The 15,775-nt window shown below is 53.5% G+C and overlaps 1 protein-coding gene and 1 long non-coding RNA gene across 3 annotated transcripts in view; one reads left to right on the forward strand and one right to left on the reverse strand.

Annotated features, from left to right (window-relative positions):
- The window catches only part of FGF1 (fibroblast growth factor 1), a 95,197-nt gene extending 84,431 nt beyond the window's left edge, over positions 1-10,766 (reverse strand). Inside the window, exons 1-2 of one of the 2 annotated variants that reach the window (XM_008254888.5) lie at positions 10,162-10,766; positions 567-750 (exon numbers count right to left, since the gene is read on the reverse strand). The gene's annotated coding sequence lies outside the window, so the exon portion shown is untranslated. The remainder of the gene's footprint in view (positions 1-566; positions 751-10,161) is intronic. The other variant, XM_008254889.5, reaches the window with a different exon arrangement.
- Positions 1-15,775, forward strand: part of LOC138850171 (uncharacterized) — a 304,111-nt gene that overhangs the window by 286,937 nt on the left and 1,399 nt on the right. Inside the window, exon 5 of the long non-coding RNA XR_016236248.1 lies at positions 14,280-14,427. This is a non-coding gene — a long non-coding RNA (uncharacterized LOC138850171). The remainder of the gene's footprint in view (positions 1-14,279; positions 14,428-15,775) is intronic.

A 15,775-nucleotide genomic window follows, 5' to 3' on the forward strand; every position in this document is an offset into this window, starting at 1 on the left:
TCCATTGCCACCCACTCTAACCCTGCCTTTCAGCCCGAGTGTTACATCAGAAGGTAACTAAAACTAAAGCTGCCCACATATGGACAGGTGCTCCAGGGCTGCTGAGTTTCCGGGCTACCCCAAAGGGGTGGAGTGTGACACAGCAAGATGATGCCAGCCCGATCCTCCCGGGCTGCAGCTGTGGGCACCTGCAGAACCACAGGGTCTTCCTCCGGCACTGCAGTTGGGGGGTTGAGGAGCGCGTTCCCTCCCCCTCCAGACCCCGGTAGCTGGTGGCTAGCGGGGGAGGAGTGGAGAGAATGGGGAGTCCTGGTGCATTCTCCCTGCAGGCTCTGAAGTGTAGGTACTGCTCTTTCTTGCCTGCGCCAGCAGCTAGAACTTGCCCACCTAAACCGAGCCAGAGGGGAGCTTCCTGGGATTCACCTGCAGGGGGCTGCGTCCAGTGCTACCAACTTAAAACATCTCCCTGCCTTTACCTGGCTCCTTTTCCTTCCTCTCCAAGTCGCCTTGAACAGACACACAAACACACACACACACTGCCCCAGAACAGAGACCCCGAGTCTTACCGGAAGCCGGTGTTGGCTAGAGGCTGTGGCTCTCCACACACTCTCTTGGGTCACCCCAGGAGAAACAGATGCCACGCAGTGTCCTGTGCTCTGAGACTGGCTGTCGCTGTCCCTGTTGTGCTGCTGCGCTGCGGCTGCTTCCCCTGCAGGCCGGCCACTCCCTGATCCTCTGGGTACTGCGGCTCTGTGTGGGGAGAGGGATGGGCCACGGCACGCACATCAGGTGCTGGCCCGCCTCCAGCCGGCGCGCCACCCAGCAGCTACCAGTCCCCGCGCAGCGCTGTGCCGCGGCAGGTGGGCAGCCTCTCGCTGGGCCTCCGTCCCAGCAGGGGGGGCACCTGCATCCAGCCCACCCCCAGGGACGCACAGCAGAGGGCCGGGAATGCAAAGCTGTTCACAAGCCAGCGGGGAGGGAGGCAGAGGCAGCAGACGGGCCGTGGCTTCCCCGCGTGTTATTTTAACGTGGTTTGTCTTGGGGCAAATGCCTGAGCGGACTCCCTGGGCGCTCGGGGGAGCAGGGCCCTGTTTGGTTGGAGGCCTCCGTTGCCAGGGAGCAGCAGGTCATGTGGCAGCGACTTCTGGGAGTTGCAGGGCTATGGATGAAAGGAGCCCTTTTCTCTCCTGCCATCCGGCCTCCCGGCCCGGGGTGTCGGTGTCTGTGTGGGGCAGAGTGTGTGTGTGTGTCTGTCTGTGCCCTTCCCGAGCCAAGCCCTGCCAGAGGCATTTGGCAGAGCCCAGTCCTGGCGACAATGGCCGTGCAGGGGAGCTGGAGGGGAGGACTGCAGAGAGCGTTTGCTGCCATTCCCTGCTCTGTCCCACCAAGGGCACCCTCCGCTGAGCCAGGCTGCACGGTTAGGGGTTTGTTCACAGGGTCCAAGGACATGGGCAGGCCAGCTAAGCAAAGGAGGAAGCCACCTGTGCGAATAACTCCCGGGCTAGAAGGTGGAAGGAAGGGGCCTGCATAGATCGAGAGGTATTTAAGGAGATCAGATAAAGCACGAGTGATCGTTTCCTATAATCAGTGAGCCCGGGAGGCATGAGTGAGTGTGCACACATGTGTGTGAGTGTGTGTGCAAGCCTGCTCACCCAGTGATTCAGAGAGGAAGAACGGGACCTGTCGGAACTGGAGCTTGGCTCTCCGCTTCTCCCTCCTCTGGGCAGTTGCTCGGGTCCAGGGGAGGCAGGGGCAGGAGCCTGGTCCCCACGCTGCTTTCAGAGCACCAGAGGAGCCATTCGTGAGCCTCTGGAGGGATGAACCTGCAGACGCTCATGTACCAGACCCGGGGCACGGGACACTTCTGTTGAGGCACATGGAACGATGGATTTGAAAGTTTTGAAAACCCGAAAACTCCCGAGCACAGAGGTGCAGACTCAGTGACTCACCCAGAAGGCGCCCCTAGCTGGAGTCCCGCAGTCTCACGGCTGCAGGTGCACACCCTTAAACCTGTGCACCTGCGTTGTGGGTCGGTCAGGGCTCCAGATTCCCTCCCCACTAAAGGAGAGCAGGAGGACTTTGCCACCCACATCCCAACTTCCCTGCAGACAGGATTGTGCGAGAGCCTGGGACACTGGGCATGCAGCTGCAAGTCCTTACTTAGTTCCCTGTTAGATCCCATTCTGAAACAGTGTTGCACACACACACACACACGCACACACACACTGAGCTTTTAGGCAAATACAGGTATAATCCCTAGCTACTGGCATGCACTCACGTCGCTACCAGCTATGGACTGGCAGTGTGACTGCCCCAATACTGGGAAATAATGCATCTTCAGTTCTGTAAGAGACTTATGGTAAAATAATCCTCCCCCTCCCCATGTTGGCATTTACAAAATCTCATGTCAGCATCTATCAGTTTCTATACTTATTCCAACTTCCGCACCATTTATCTTTTATATAGTACACATGGGGATTTTTTGAATCTCAGGACATGGTGACGTAGGTGTTGTCTGACCCCACTGTTATCCCGAGTGGGAGGACTTCGGGTTTGCCTCGTGGAGAAGTCTGGCTATGGAACAGCCCTCCAGCTCCATGCCAGGAAATGATAAGAGGGAGGACAAGCTGGGGAGGCGCCCCACGAACACCCACAGCGTGCGCGCTCCTACACAGGGCAGGTAGCAGAAACCAGGCCTTCCCGTGGAGCTTTCAAAGCCATTCCTGCCACGATGAGGGCCACGGCAGCTCTGCAGAGGAGAGCCGAGAAAGACAGAAAGCGACAGACGTGGAGGACCGACCGAATCCTAGCAGGTTTAGCCACAGAGACAGGGGCTTGCCCGGGGTCAGGCCCGAACGCTATGCCTGGTGCAGGCTAAGGGATGGGCTGGAGATGGAGCACTACGCAGTCACTGTTACAGAGAGTGACTGCGGCCCTTTATCAAGAGCCCTGGAAGGATGGTGCAGGTAGAGTGTGGCATAGCCACGGTTTCCGTATTCCGTACTCAGTGCCTCCAGAAATCGGACTTAATAACCACACCGACAGAAACAAGCAGCAGAGCATCATGGGAGCAGCAGGGTTCCAACTGGCCCAAAAAATAACGCCCCCTCTCTCCGGGCACACCGCCTCGGCTCGAATCTGGAGACCAACGCTTGCTTTCCCCTGTCCTGTTTACGTGAATGGTGCACTTCCGTGACACGCACCCCGGCAGCACTGCATTTTCTTTCTAATCTCATTTGACCTCGATCAGGCACAGCAAATCCTAATCAGCTGCTGGCGGAAATTAGATGCTGCGTGCCAGTCCTCCTGTCTGTGCCCAATCAGGCTGGGAAATCAAGGGCATCCTGGCCTCATGGTGAACCTGCTGCCAAGATGATGGAGAGCTCCGGGAAGTTCTGCCCAGGGACACCTGGTGGCACCTCCATCTGCAGAGCTTGGGGCAGAAGCTGGGTCCCAGGGATCTCCAGGAGGGAGGTGCTGAGCCCCAGAACAGCCCCCACCTATCAGCCTTGCGCTCCAGCAGCTCCAGGAGAGGAGGCTGGGAGAGGGCTTCTTCATCTTCCATACCCATCACCTATTCTATTGTGTGCTTTCCTCCATCCATGTAATAATAATCCATTTTATTTTAAAATGTATTTTTGAAAATTTATTTATTTATTTTGAAAGAGGAGCCAGTGCTGTGGTGTAGCGTTTAAAGCCACACCCTACAGTGCCAGCATTCCATATGGGCGTTGGTTTGAGTCTGAGCTGCTCCACTCCCTATCCAGCTCTCTGCTATGGCCTGGGAAAGCAGTAGAAGATGGCCCAAACCCTGGGCCCCTGCACCCACGTGGGAGTCTCGGGAGAAGCTCCTGGCTCCTGGCTTCTGATCAACACAGCACCAGCCATTGCAGCCAACTGGGGAGTGAACTAGCGGATGGAAGACCTCTCTCTCTCTCTCTCTTTCTCTCTCTCTCTCTCTCTGCCTCTCCTTCTCTCTCTGTATAACTCTGACTTTCAAGTAAAATAAATAAATCTTTAAAAAAAAGAGAGAAAGAAATACAGAGAGAAAGAGAAAGAGACCTTCCATCTGTTGGTTTGCTCCTAAAGGTGGCTGAATTGGCCAGAGCTGGGCCAGGCTGAAGCTGGGAGCCAGGAGCATCTTCCAGGTCTCCCAGTGGCTGCAGGGGCCCAAGCACTTGGGCCATCTGCTGCTGCTTTCCAAGGCCATTAGCAGGGAGCTGGATCAGTAGCAGAGCAGCCGGGATGCAAACCGGCACCCCATGGGATGTTGGCATTGCAGGCGGTGGCTTTACCCTCCACACCGCGACACTGACCCTGATTTTAAAGTATTTAAAAGAAAAAGGAGTACTCAATGTAGAAGGGAGATTCCAAAAGTTCATGGGAAGTCTGCAGCATCTTCAATTTCCTTTTCGCATGAACCTTTTGAAGCTTCCTCCTGCATAATCAAAGTGCACAAAGTACAGACCCAAATGACCCTCATTGAACCTCTGCTCTCCAAAGATAACCACTGTTGACCTGTGTGTGTGTGTGTGGGGGGGTGTCTACAGCCTCTCATGTGTGTATGCTCAAGAACCATCTTCTATGCACACCGCCCTGCACCATTGTCTGTTGTTCACGTAATAAGTCTTTGCTCATGGATTTGGTCCGTCCAAGCCCCAGTGTTTCCAGCCTGGTATATTGTGATAGCCTGCTAGCTGGCCTCTTTCCTTCTCCTCTTACCCTGCAGTTCGTTCCAGAAGGATCCAGCTAAAAGGTCAATCTGACTGTGCCCCTCTCTCCCTCTTTGTTCAAAACTGCCCAGTGCCTCTCCCCCTGCATGAGAACGAAAGCCACCTGCCTCTCCCTGTGCACTCCCCCGGCTCACTGTGCTCGAGGCACGCTGCTCCTCATGTGGACCAAACTCAGTCCTGCCTCCTCAGGGCCTTTGCGCTTGCTCTCCCTTCTGCCCGGAATGGGTGTGTTCAGTCTCCGCCCCTACGTTCTTTGCATGGCTGGCGCCTTCTTACCATTCTGGTCTCGGCTCAGACGACCTCCACCTTGACCACCTGTCCTCAGCAGCATCTTTCACGAGGCCCTGCTTTCCTGAGCTTCGCGGGACTTAGAATTTGGGAATCATCATATCCATCACATGGTTACTTATGTGTCCCGTCTTCTCCTGCTGCACACTTGGTCTTTTTGTCATTGTATTCCCGGGACCTAGACCAGTGGCTTCCAAACTTGAGTGAGCACGGGGTCACCTGGAGGGTTGTTAAAATGCAGAGCACAAGGCCCCTCCTCCCCCTCAGTTTCCAAGTCAGTAGGGGTGGAGTGGCCCCCTGCTGCAGAAGGTGCACTGACGCCGGTGCAGCTGGTGCTGGGACCTTGGTTTGAGAACGTCCGGTGTAGACAAGGCCTGGCTCCCGCAGCAGGTGACAGGTGCACTGATTGCCCCAGTGCACGAATGTGCACCCCAGGGCTTGTGCCTGCTCTGTGATAGCAGCTTTACTTTGGGTTTCCCATGGGCTTATGTTTACTCAACTGAGAGCCTCCTCCACGTCTTTGTGACAAGAAGGACTCACGTTTTCCCAGCTAAAGTGATGTTTCAGCTCCATGATCCAAACTCGGGAGCTTTTGAGGCGCAAGGGAGCCAGGGAGCGTGGCTCCTCTTGTTCTGTCTCAGCCAGCAGAACGTGGAGCAGCAAGGGGTTGTGACTCTCAGGAGGCACTGACTGAGAGCCTGCCCAGGAGTCCCCACTCGGGCCTTCCCTGTAATGGCGTGACAGCTGTCGTGTGGATTCAAACACACCTCCCCAGTCTGCCTGGAGCCCTGGCACGTTATGAAATGTAGAAAGCCTGCTAGTTTTTCTGAGGCACAGACCCGTTTCAAAATCTGACAAAATCTATACCCAATCGCCCTCTAAATAAACACACACACACACCCACACACACACACCCCTTCTTCACGTATTTCACACTTAATTCAGGAAGTTACAGGATGTCCCTAAGTCCACTTGAACCCAGGTTAATGACTTGTGGTCTAATAATTGGCTATTTGGGAAAAACAAACAAAACCAGTCTGGATTCCTGGTTTGTTGTTTAAGTTCCTGATGAACCAGAGGTCTGGATGCTAGAAGACAAATCTGAAGGGAGAACACCAGAGTGAGCGTGAGTTAACGAGATCTGGAGTCAGCGTGGGGGCAGCTTCTAAAGCAGGGCTGGAGCCCCTGAACGCCGCGTGCTGTGTACTCAAGAGGAGGAGAAGCTTCCTGGCTTGGGCTCTGTGGGACACGTCTGGGTCCTGACTGTTTGCATCTGCGTCCTCTGCACTGGGGTCGTGTGTATGGTCCCGTGAGTGGGACAGGCACGCGCTCGGCTGAGCAGACAGGCGAGACCAGGGCCTGCAGGAAAGCCTGGCCTGGGTCTTTCCATGCGGCATCCAGTTCACCTACTAACTGTGTGCCCTTAGGGGAGTTTGGTGTTTTCAAAAAGTTGTATCACTACCACCACCACCTACAACAACGCTATAATTTTAGGGCATTTTTGTCACCCCCAAGAGAACCCCCAGACACTCTGGGAGTCACTCCCCAGCCTTTCTTCTTACCAGACCTAGGCAAACCACGAATGGCAAACTACTCTGCCTCCTTCACACGGCATCTCCACGGGGCACCCATAGTGTCGCACAGAGCAAGGTCTCTTCTCTTGAGCACTGAATGGTATCCCACCATAGGGACCCGCCCCATTTTGGCAGTCCGGTCATCAGCTCGTGGACGTGTGGGTTGTTTTCTGTGATGGGATCATAGGAATAACACTGCTCGGAATCCTTGCTTTTCTCTGGAGTCTGCTGGTGGCTTTTCTCTGGAAGATTCACCCAGAGACTCCTAGCAAGCATAGAGCCTAGAGACCTCCGTGCTCCCCCTGGCCTGATAAGACCTTCCGTGTAATGTGGGGGCAAGCCTCCATCTCATGGTGCCTCAGCTGCGCCATCAGGACAAGGTAGAAGCCCAGCTCTTTGGCCATCTCATAGATCAGTGAGGATCCATGTGAGGATCAAGTGAGGATCAATGAAGCAACATCAACAGGACGTACTCTTTAGGGGGACACTAACCAGGGAGCCTCAAAGAAAGAGGATGCCCTCGGCTCAAGTGTCCCACCAGCACCCAGGAGACTGCGTCAGCTAAGAGCTAAGTGGTTGATGTGGGGACACAGGTGGCGTCAAAAATACCATTGTCCCAAACTTCTGATTTCCTCTGAGATGGGAATTTGGTTGTCTTCCAAATCCTGCCCGCCGCCCTCCTAGGGAGCAGCACCCCCGTCACCCTGGTGAGGGCAGGGCCGTGTCTGGTGACGGAAGGCCAGAGGGGCAAAGCTGAAATCCTGAAGCCATCCCTCCAGCTGATGCTTCCCCAAGGACCACCCACGCCCACTTAGTTAGAAAGCATCTCTTGCCCTACGGAGCCCCGGAGGTACCTCCTCTTGTGAAATCCTTGACCCCTTGACCTTCCTGTTTCTCTGGGACAGGAGTGTGACCCCTTACCCCTGGGCAGAATCTCATAAGGATGCTGACACACACATCGCCCCTCCCCATCGAGGCCCTGGCAGTGCAGGTGGCAGAAGAGGGCTTCTTCCTGCCCCCTGACCAATCCCAGGCCCCTCACTTTCTACAGTCAGGTGGCAGGAAATTGCAGGATAAGCACGTAAAGGACAAGTGGGATGGGAAGTGGGATGGCAGATACACAGAGGATCTAATTGTTATAATTTCAACATCGCAGGTCCAGTGCTGTGGCGTAGTGGGTAAAGCCGCCACCTGCGGTGCCGGGATCCAATATGGGCACTTGCTGGAGTCGCAGTTGCTCCACTTCCAATCCAGTTCTCTGCTAATGCACTTGGGAAAGCAATGGAAGATGGCCCAAGTCCTTGAGCCCCTGCACCCGTGTAGGAGACCCAGAAAAAACTCCTGGCTCCTGGCTTCAGCTTAGTCCAGCACCAGCCATTGTGGCCATTTAGACAGTGAACCAGCAAATGAGAAGATCTCTCTCTCTCTCTCTCTCTCTCTCTCTCTCCCTCTCCCTCTCCATCTCTCTGTAACTCTGTCTTTCAAATAAACAAATCATTAAAAAAAAATAATCCAAACATCAGCACCTACCAGCTGTGTGACCTAGGACTAGTAAGTGAATTCTTTGAGCTTCAGTGTCCCCATCTGTTAAAGGGATAACAGCAGTGCTTGCCTCAAAGGGTCAAGTGATATGAGGCCTGTAGGGGTTCTAGCACACGTTCCAGGCTCACTCAGTGTTTGCTGTAATGATTAAACTACCTTTCAAGTCAAAATTAAGTAATCGAGCCATCTTCCCTAAGCTGGTTAGGGAGGCGGGTTTTCTACTGCTCCGTTAGTTCCTACGATGTGTTAGATACCAGAGAGGTCTGGGGGTGAAACTTAATTCTTCCCCAGGAAAATAAAATTCAAGTTGGGAGAGAAACAAAGATCCACAAAGTTCTAAAAGAATGAGTAACTGCTCAGCTGCAGTCCTGATAGTGTCCACCAGGTTCAGAGCAGAAGAGTCTAGAAGGACCAGAGGGAATGCAGCGCCAAGGCTGGCACTTGTAAGGTAAGGTGGATCATTTCAGTAGGGGCGAGGGGAGCAGAACCGGGGAAACGTGGGTGAGGGAGAGGGAGACCCTGGCAGGCCCGGGCATGGTGGCTGGGATGGCCTTCAGGTGTCGTCCCCACTCTCAGGGGTCTCTGGGAATGATGGACGTGGAGTCTGTGGGTCATCTGTTACACTGATGATCACCTTGCTAAGAGACCTGTGTCTGAGGCGTCTAAGACAGAGGAAGGAGTTATGTTGGACAAGCCTTACCTCCTCATCTGGACCACTGGGAAAAAGAGCAGCCCAGTGGCAACTGTAGCCCCTGGCCATCCTGCACCTAGCCCTTCTCCTCCAGGAGTGCTTTCTCTATCTCTGGGGAACCACCCTTTCGTTGCTTTCAGCCCGTGTGGTTTGGGATGGGGCTGACTACACTGCCACAGCAGGGATAGGCACAGTAACCACACGGACCCTCAGTGTGACCCTGAGACTCAAGCTACAACTCCTGGGAGCAGGAAGTGCCTGCTCTTGTCTGGCGGCTATGCAGGGGGGCTGTGAGCCTGAGTGCCGGCGGCCATCCTGCCCCCACAGTCAGGGAAGGGCTTCCTGGAAGCAGACTGACGCAGGGGATGCGGCACCGAGAAACGAAGAGAGGCAGATTCGGGACCTGTGCACCAGATCCCACCAGACCCACTCGGCTTTTTCAGTTCCATCAACAAAAGTTCCCTTCTCTTTGTCAGTCTCTTCCAGCTGGCTTCCAGGGTCTGTTCACTGAAACAATCCTGGTGTAGCCAGGAATTACCTTGCCCTTGCTCTCACCAAATTTTTTCTGGGCACTTCTCAGCGGGGCAGGGTATTGCGGGGGGGGGGGGGGGGGGGGGACAGGGGAGGTCCAGAGCCTGGGAGCAGGCTGTGTCCAGACTCACAATGCACGTGTGAAGGTGAAGGTGGCACCCATGCTTATCCCTGCAGAGCCACTACAAGGGCGGAACAGGACTGCGAAATTCCTCCTCTTTGACCCTTGGCTCTTGTTAAAGAGCAATTCTTCCTAACCCCTTGACTTTATTCCTGTTGTCAACCAAAGCAAGGAGTTCTTGGAGGTGTGCGGAGTATTTTGCAGGGCTCTAAGTCAGGAAGGGACTAGGATGGGAGGGGTGGAGAGGACGAAGGCCCTGGGATCCCATTTTCCTTGTTCCCTCTTTTGCTCAGTAACAAGGAATCCTTTTACTTCCTATCTCATCTTGCGCCTTTTAAAACAAAGCATTAACTCTGTTGTAATGGGATTTTTCTAATGATTTCCTGGTAAACATCTTCTTGGATTCAGCAAAGATAATTCACTTGGTAGGAGTCACTTCCCACTTCCCCACTAAGAAGTAGACCTACCCAGTTCCCCCAGGGAGCACTGGCCTCTGGGCTGAGGGAGGACAGCAGTGTTTTGCTGCAGCATCTGTCACATAGACTCAAGCCTGCTGCAGACCCAGAGCAGGGCGGGGACGGCAGGCGGGGTGGGGACGAGCGTTCCTGCTGAGAGCAAGCATGAAGCCAAGCGGGCCGTGGACTGCAGGGTCCCAGTGCCTTGCAGTAAAAGATGACTCACCTCTTTGCCTTGGATGCGGGGGGCTCTCTTTCTGGGGTGGTGGCGCCGCAGCCGCACTCACAGTAACCTAGAGCTGCAGGAGAGGGGGTTCCCGTGCGCCGTCAGCAGGGATCTTGCTTCAGGAAAAGGAGGCGATGCCGTGATCCGTCTGGAGAGAAGCTGCTGGATCCACTTGCGCTCTCTCCCCTGCTCCCATTCTGGTGTGAACGGAGCTCAGGGGCGCTCCCGGGAAGGGCTGAGCAAAACCACCCTGCACACTCAGCCCGATGGCAGGCTGACCCGGCCTCAGGGAGCGTGGGCAAGGAGGCAGCCAGGTGGGTCGTCAGGCCTCCCTCTTAGGCTGCTGCGCATGTGGCCAGCGCTGGTGTGCCACCGGACACCTAAGGACAAGCCCTTGCGTATTTATTTCTCTCCCTCTCATGTGATCTTATTTTTGGACTGGACACAGAATCTATTTGGGGGCTGGACGGCTGCCAGGTGAAGGGAGCAGTATCTCTCCCTGGCTCTCTCCATGCCCCTCTCTGAACCAGTCCCCGTGACCTTCCCCACTTGAGGCAGGAGCGGGGGATGGGGTCTTGCTCCAAGCACACCCAAGCAATTTCTCCAACTTAGCAAATTTTTTCCAACTAGTTCATCGGCACCCTTTGAGGTTTCACAGAGAATAAATGAAGAAGTCCTTTGTTTTATGTGTGAGGTGGGGGAGAGTTTCTGAGCCGGTGGCCGTGTCCTACAGTCACCACCCACCCAATCTGAGACACAGATCAGCCCCGCGAGGGGCCCCCCAGTCCTGCACGGCTGGGTAAGCCATGTCAGAGAGCCTGCTCTCCCGCTGAACCTGCTGATTCTGCCCTCCACTCCCAGCCGTCTCTGCGTCTAACTCTCAGGCTGCTGAAACTAACAAAGCTTGGTTTTTCACTCTCCTTGGACATGAATGGAAAGTCTGGAAGCATTTGTGCCTAACAAAATGCCAGTTCAGCATCACCATCTTCACTGGCATCACTATTGGTTATCGAGCTCTCATGAAATACTGTTGATACACTCAGCACTTTTTCTGCATTGTCTCATTTAATCCTCACAGCATCCCTACCAGCATGCAACACTGCTCCAGTCTGACAGGCAGAGAAGCTGGGGTTTGGAAAGGCTGTTGAGCGGTGTGAGGTCCGAGCTCTGGGCCACTTGGCTCTACTGCCACCTGAAGCTATAAATTATTTAGATGTCATTGTTGTTATCCTTTCCTAGGAGGTGAAACAAAACCTTTGCATGTGGCAAAGCAGTTATGATGCCGCTCAGCACACTTGCATCCCATATCCCATCCCTGGGTTCAAATCCCGCCTCCTCTCCTGATTCTGGCTCCCTGCTGATACACACCCTGGGGGGTACCACATGAAGGAGCAAGTACTCAGGTCACTGCCACCCACCTGGAAGGCCCAGAAAGAGTTCCAGGTCCAGGCTTCAGCCTGGCCCTGTCTTGACTGTTGTAGGCATTTGGGAAGAGGACCAGTAGATGGAGACTTCTATCTCTCTCTCTCTCTCTCATGAAGGGCAGAGAAAATCAAGTTTTCATCTTTTTGAAGTCCTAGTCCCTGATTCCAGGTACAGGAAGGAGCGTCTCTGGCCTCTGTTCTTGCTAGAGTCATTTTAGCATGAACAATTCACTGTGTAGACACACACACCAGAGAGCCCTGGGCTGGGCCACCAAGGCTGAGCTCCCCTCTGAGGCCAAGCTGAATGGTAGATCCAATCTGCTACCGAGAGGGAGGGCCAGAGAGATGGAACCCAACAGCTGGTCCAACACTGCCCTCTGCAGGCTGCTAGGCCGACTTTCTCTCTTCCATCCCTTGATTTTTGGGGGACAGAACTGTGGAAGCAAATCAAAGGGAATATTAGCAATAATAAAAACGGGGGCCGGCGCTGTGGCCACCTGCAGTGCTGGCTTCACATGTGGGAGCCGGTTCAAGTCCTGGCTGCTCCACTTCCAATCCAGCTCTCTACTGTGACCTGGGAAGGCAGTGGAAGATGGCCCAGGAGCTTGGGCCCCTGCATCCATGTGGGAGACCTGGAGGAGACTCCTGGCTCCTGACTAGATCCGCGGAGCTCTGGCAATGCGGCCATTTTGGAAATGAACCAGCGATGGAAGACTTTCTCTCTCTCCCTCTCTCTCTCTCTCTCTGCCTCTGCCTCTCTATTACTCTGCCTTTCAAATAAATAAATAAACCTTTCCAAAAAGATTTATTAGAAATACTAATAACAGATTCATGGGTACATTTAAAGAAGGATGTCATTGTTTTTTTAAATGCCAACTTTTTCTTTAAAGATTTTATGTATTTGGCCGGCGCCGCGGCTCAAATGGCTAATCCTCCGCCTAGCGGTGCCGGCACACCGGGTTCTAGTCCCGGTCGGGGCGCCGGATTCTGTCCCGGTTGCCCCTCTTCCAGGCCAGCTCTCTGCTGTGGCCAGGGAGTGCAGTGGAGGATGGCCCAGGTGCTTGGGCCCTGCACCCCATGGAAGACCAGGAAAAGCACCTGGCTCCTGGCTCCTGCCATCGGATCAGCGCGGTGCGCCGGCCGCAGCGCGCCGGCCGCGGCGGCCATTGGAGGGTGAACCAACGGCAAAGGAAGACCTTTCTCTCTGTCTCTCTCTCTCACTGTCCACTCTGCCTGTTAAAAAAAAAAAAGATTTTATGTATTTATTTGAGAGGTAGAGTTACAGACAGTGAGAGGGAGAGACAGAGAGAGAGGTCTTCCATCCACTGGTTCACTCCCCAGATGGCCCCAATGGCCAGAGCTGCCTCAATCCAAAGCCAGCAGCCAGGAGCTTCATCCTGGTCTCCCATGTGGGTACAGGGGCCCAAGGACTTGGGCCATCTTGTACTGCTTTCCCAGGCCATAGCAGAGAGCTGGAATGAAAGAGGAGCAGCTGGGACTAGAACCAGCACCCACATGGGATGCTGGTGCTACAGGTGGAGGATTAACCTACTGCGCCATGGCGCCAGCCCCCCAACTTTTTCAATATACTTGAAGTTATAATATTGAAACTGTATGAACTTAATAACAGTTAACAATTTTTACATGTGGGCATAGGTAATGCTGCTTTACAGAATTATTTTAGATGCCACAAGAACAAAATTTATGAAGACTGAGGTACTGTAAGGTGGCTACTGCTGCCTAGTATCAGGTTGTCATCTGTCCACCCATCCATGCATCCACCCAACACCCGTGAACAGCTGCTGTGTGTCAAGCCTGTCTTAGGCACTAGAGTCATAGGTGAAAAGCTAACAGCGGTGTGTTATATGGCAGATTCTTAGTCATGGCTACCTGGACGGAGCAGAGGGAAGGAAGCAGATTAATTTGATAATCATTCAAATAAGCATGGTTCAGCTGCGATATATGCACTTCAAAGGAAGGACATTTGGTGAACAATGTGCATAATGGGGACTGACTGTCATGGGAGCTGACCTAATTCACAGGCGAGACATCAGGAAAGGGAGCCCTAGAGAAATGAAATCTAGACCAAGATTAAGGTATCTGAGAATTCCTATGCAAGCATGTGGAAGCCATGGGGAAGAGGGCCTTTTTTTTTTTTTTTTTTTTTTTTTTTTTTTTTTTTTTTACAGGCAGAGTGGATAGTGAGAGAGAGAGAGACAGAGAGAAAGGTCTTCCTTTGCTGTTGGTTCACCCTCCAATGGCCGCCGCAGGCACATCGCGCTGATCTGAAGCCAGGAGCCAGGTGCTTCTCCTGGTCTCCCATGCTGGTGCAGGGCCCAACACTTGGGCCATCCTCCACTGCTCTTCCGGGCCATAGCAGAGAGCTGGCCTGGAAGAGGGGCAGCCGGGACAGAATCCAGCACCCCGACCAGGACTAGAACCCGGTGTGCCGGCGCCACAAAGTGGAAGATTAGCCTATTGAGCCGCGGTGCCGGCCATTTATCTTAAGGTCTGTGTCTGAGAGCTCTCATAACCACAGGTCTGGCTCGCTTCAGTCCTAGTTGCTTCTGCTGTGTCTCTTTTCTGTTGTCTTATTTCTCTGGGTGCCTGGTTATCTTCATGTGCACTGAAATCGCACACGGACAGTTGCTGGTAGGAGTCATGTGGGACTTACGGAGTTATGTTCCTCCACAGGGCATTCACATTTGTGCTGCTGCAAGGCGTCTGGGGATGCTGGCGAATGGAATCACCCTAATCCAGTTTGAAGCATTAAGCTTATTGGATCTTGGTGGAAGCCCTGCAAAGTCTCATCTGTTTTCCATTCAATTCATCCGGTCTTGAGGTACAGTCTTTGGGGGTTCTAGCCTAAAACAGACAGTTTCCATGCCCCCTTTTGGTGGGCACTGGATTCCAGCTTTTATTCTCATCGATATCTAAAGCTGCCTACATGCTGTTTAGCCTCCACATTTCTTCTTTGGCTTTTGCACAGGCAACAAATGTCCCAAGCAGAAAGGGGGTTCAGCGGCTGGGCTTGCCTCGCACTGTACCCATCTTTTCCCCAGAACCTGATTTGATAATTCATAGCACTTTAACTCTGATCCTTTCCAGAAGATTTCATTTCTATTTTTCCCCTATTTTCTGATTGTCCTCAGCAGGAAAGTCAGTCTGAATTTCCCAGTCTGTCAATTGCCAGATGGTGGGAAGTAGCTTAGGGAAACTTGCATAGGCACACCCAGGGTGAGCGGTGGGTGCAGTGATGAACCGGAGAACACAAGCCCACTTCTGCCTTGTGGGAACGAGGGCATCATAGTGCCAGATCTTCCAGTTTTGTTTTTCCAAGAGAAGAAAGGAGATGCAGATGATTACATTGTGAAAACCCAATTTTCAATTGTGGTTCAAAAAAATGAATCCTCAGCTAGCCAAGCAAAATACATCCAGAGTCTGCACCCGGACCAAGGTACTAGTTCAAAATATCTGGACTAGAGGTAAGCATTTGGCCTAGCAGTTAAGATACTGCTTGGGATGCCTCTACCCTAGATTGGAGTGCCTGGCTTTGGGGTCCAGCTATGCTCTTGATTCTGGCTTCCTGCTAATGCGCACCCTGCGGGGCAGCAGGTGATGGCTGTGGTAGTTGGATCCCTGCCACTCTTGCAGGAGACCTGGGTTGAGTTCCTGCCTTCCAGCTTCTGCCTGGCCAAGCCCCAGACATTGTGGGCGTTTGAATTGGGAACCAGCAGATGGGGTGGGGTGCATCAGCCTGTGTGCCTTTCAAATAAAGAAATAATTTTAATAAACTCTGTGGAACAGAGACTCTGTTGAGGAGAGAAGGGGTAGAGGGTGGCCTGCCCTTGCCATTATACTGAAGCCTCCTGGTAGTCCCAGCTGGGTGGAAAAAAAAATTTTTTTTTAAACCAGTGTGTGCCTCAACTGAAATCTCTTTAGAATGCCGAAGGGTAGGGGGTAGATTCCACTCCCAACAGCAGCAGCATTTCTGAAAGAAGCTCCTCCCTCTTTTCTGTCCCCAAGAGACAATAGCAGTGGCTCCAGCCCCCTTAAGTTTGCTCTTGAATGCCCCCTGTTTCAGCCCATTCCTGCCTCTTCTCTCTCATCCTCCCTCTCCGCTCTGATGTTTTCTCCAGGAGATAACTCCCTGGCTTTTTCTGGGCGGACCCGGCCAGCCGTCCCACCCA

This window comes from Oryctolagus cuniculus, chromosome 6, assembly GCF_051225735.1.
Source record: "Oryctolagus cuniculus isolate XC-2025 breed Fujian yellow rabbit chromosome 6, ASM5122573v1, whole genome shotgun sequence".
In the NCBI taxonomy this organism is placed as follows: Eukaryota; Metazoa; Chordata; class Mammalia; order Lagomorpha; family Leporidae; genus Oryctolagus; species Oryctolagus cuniculus.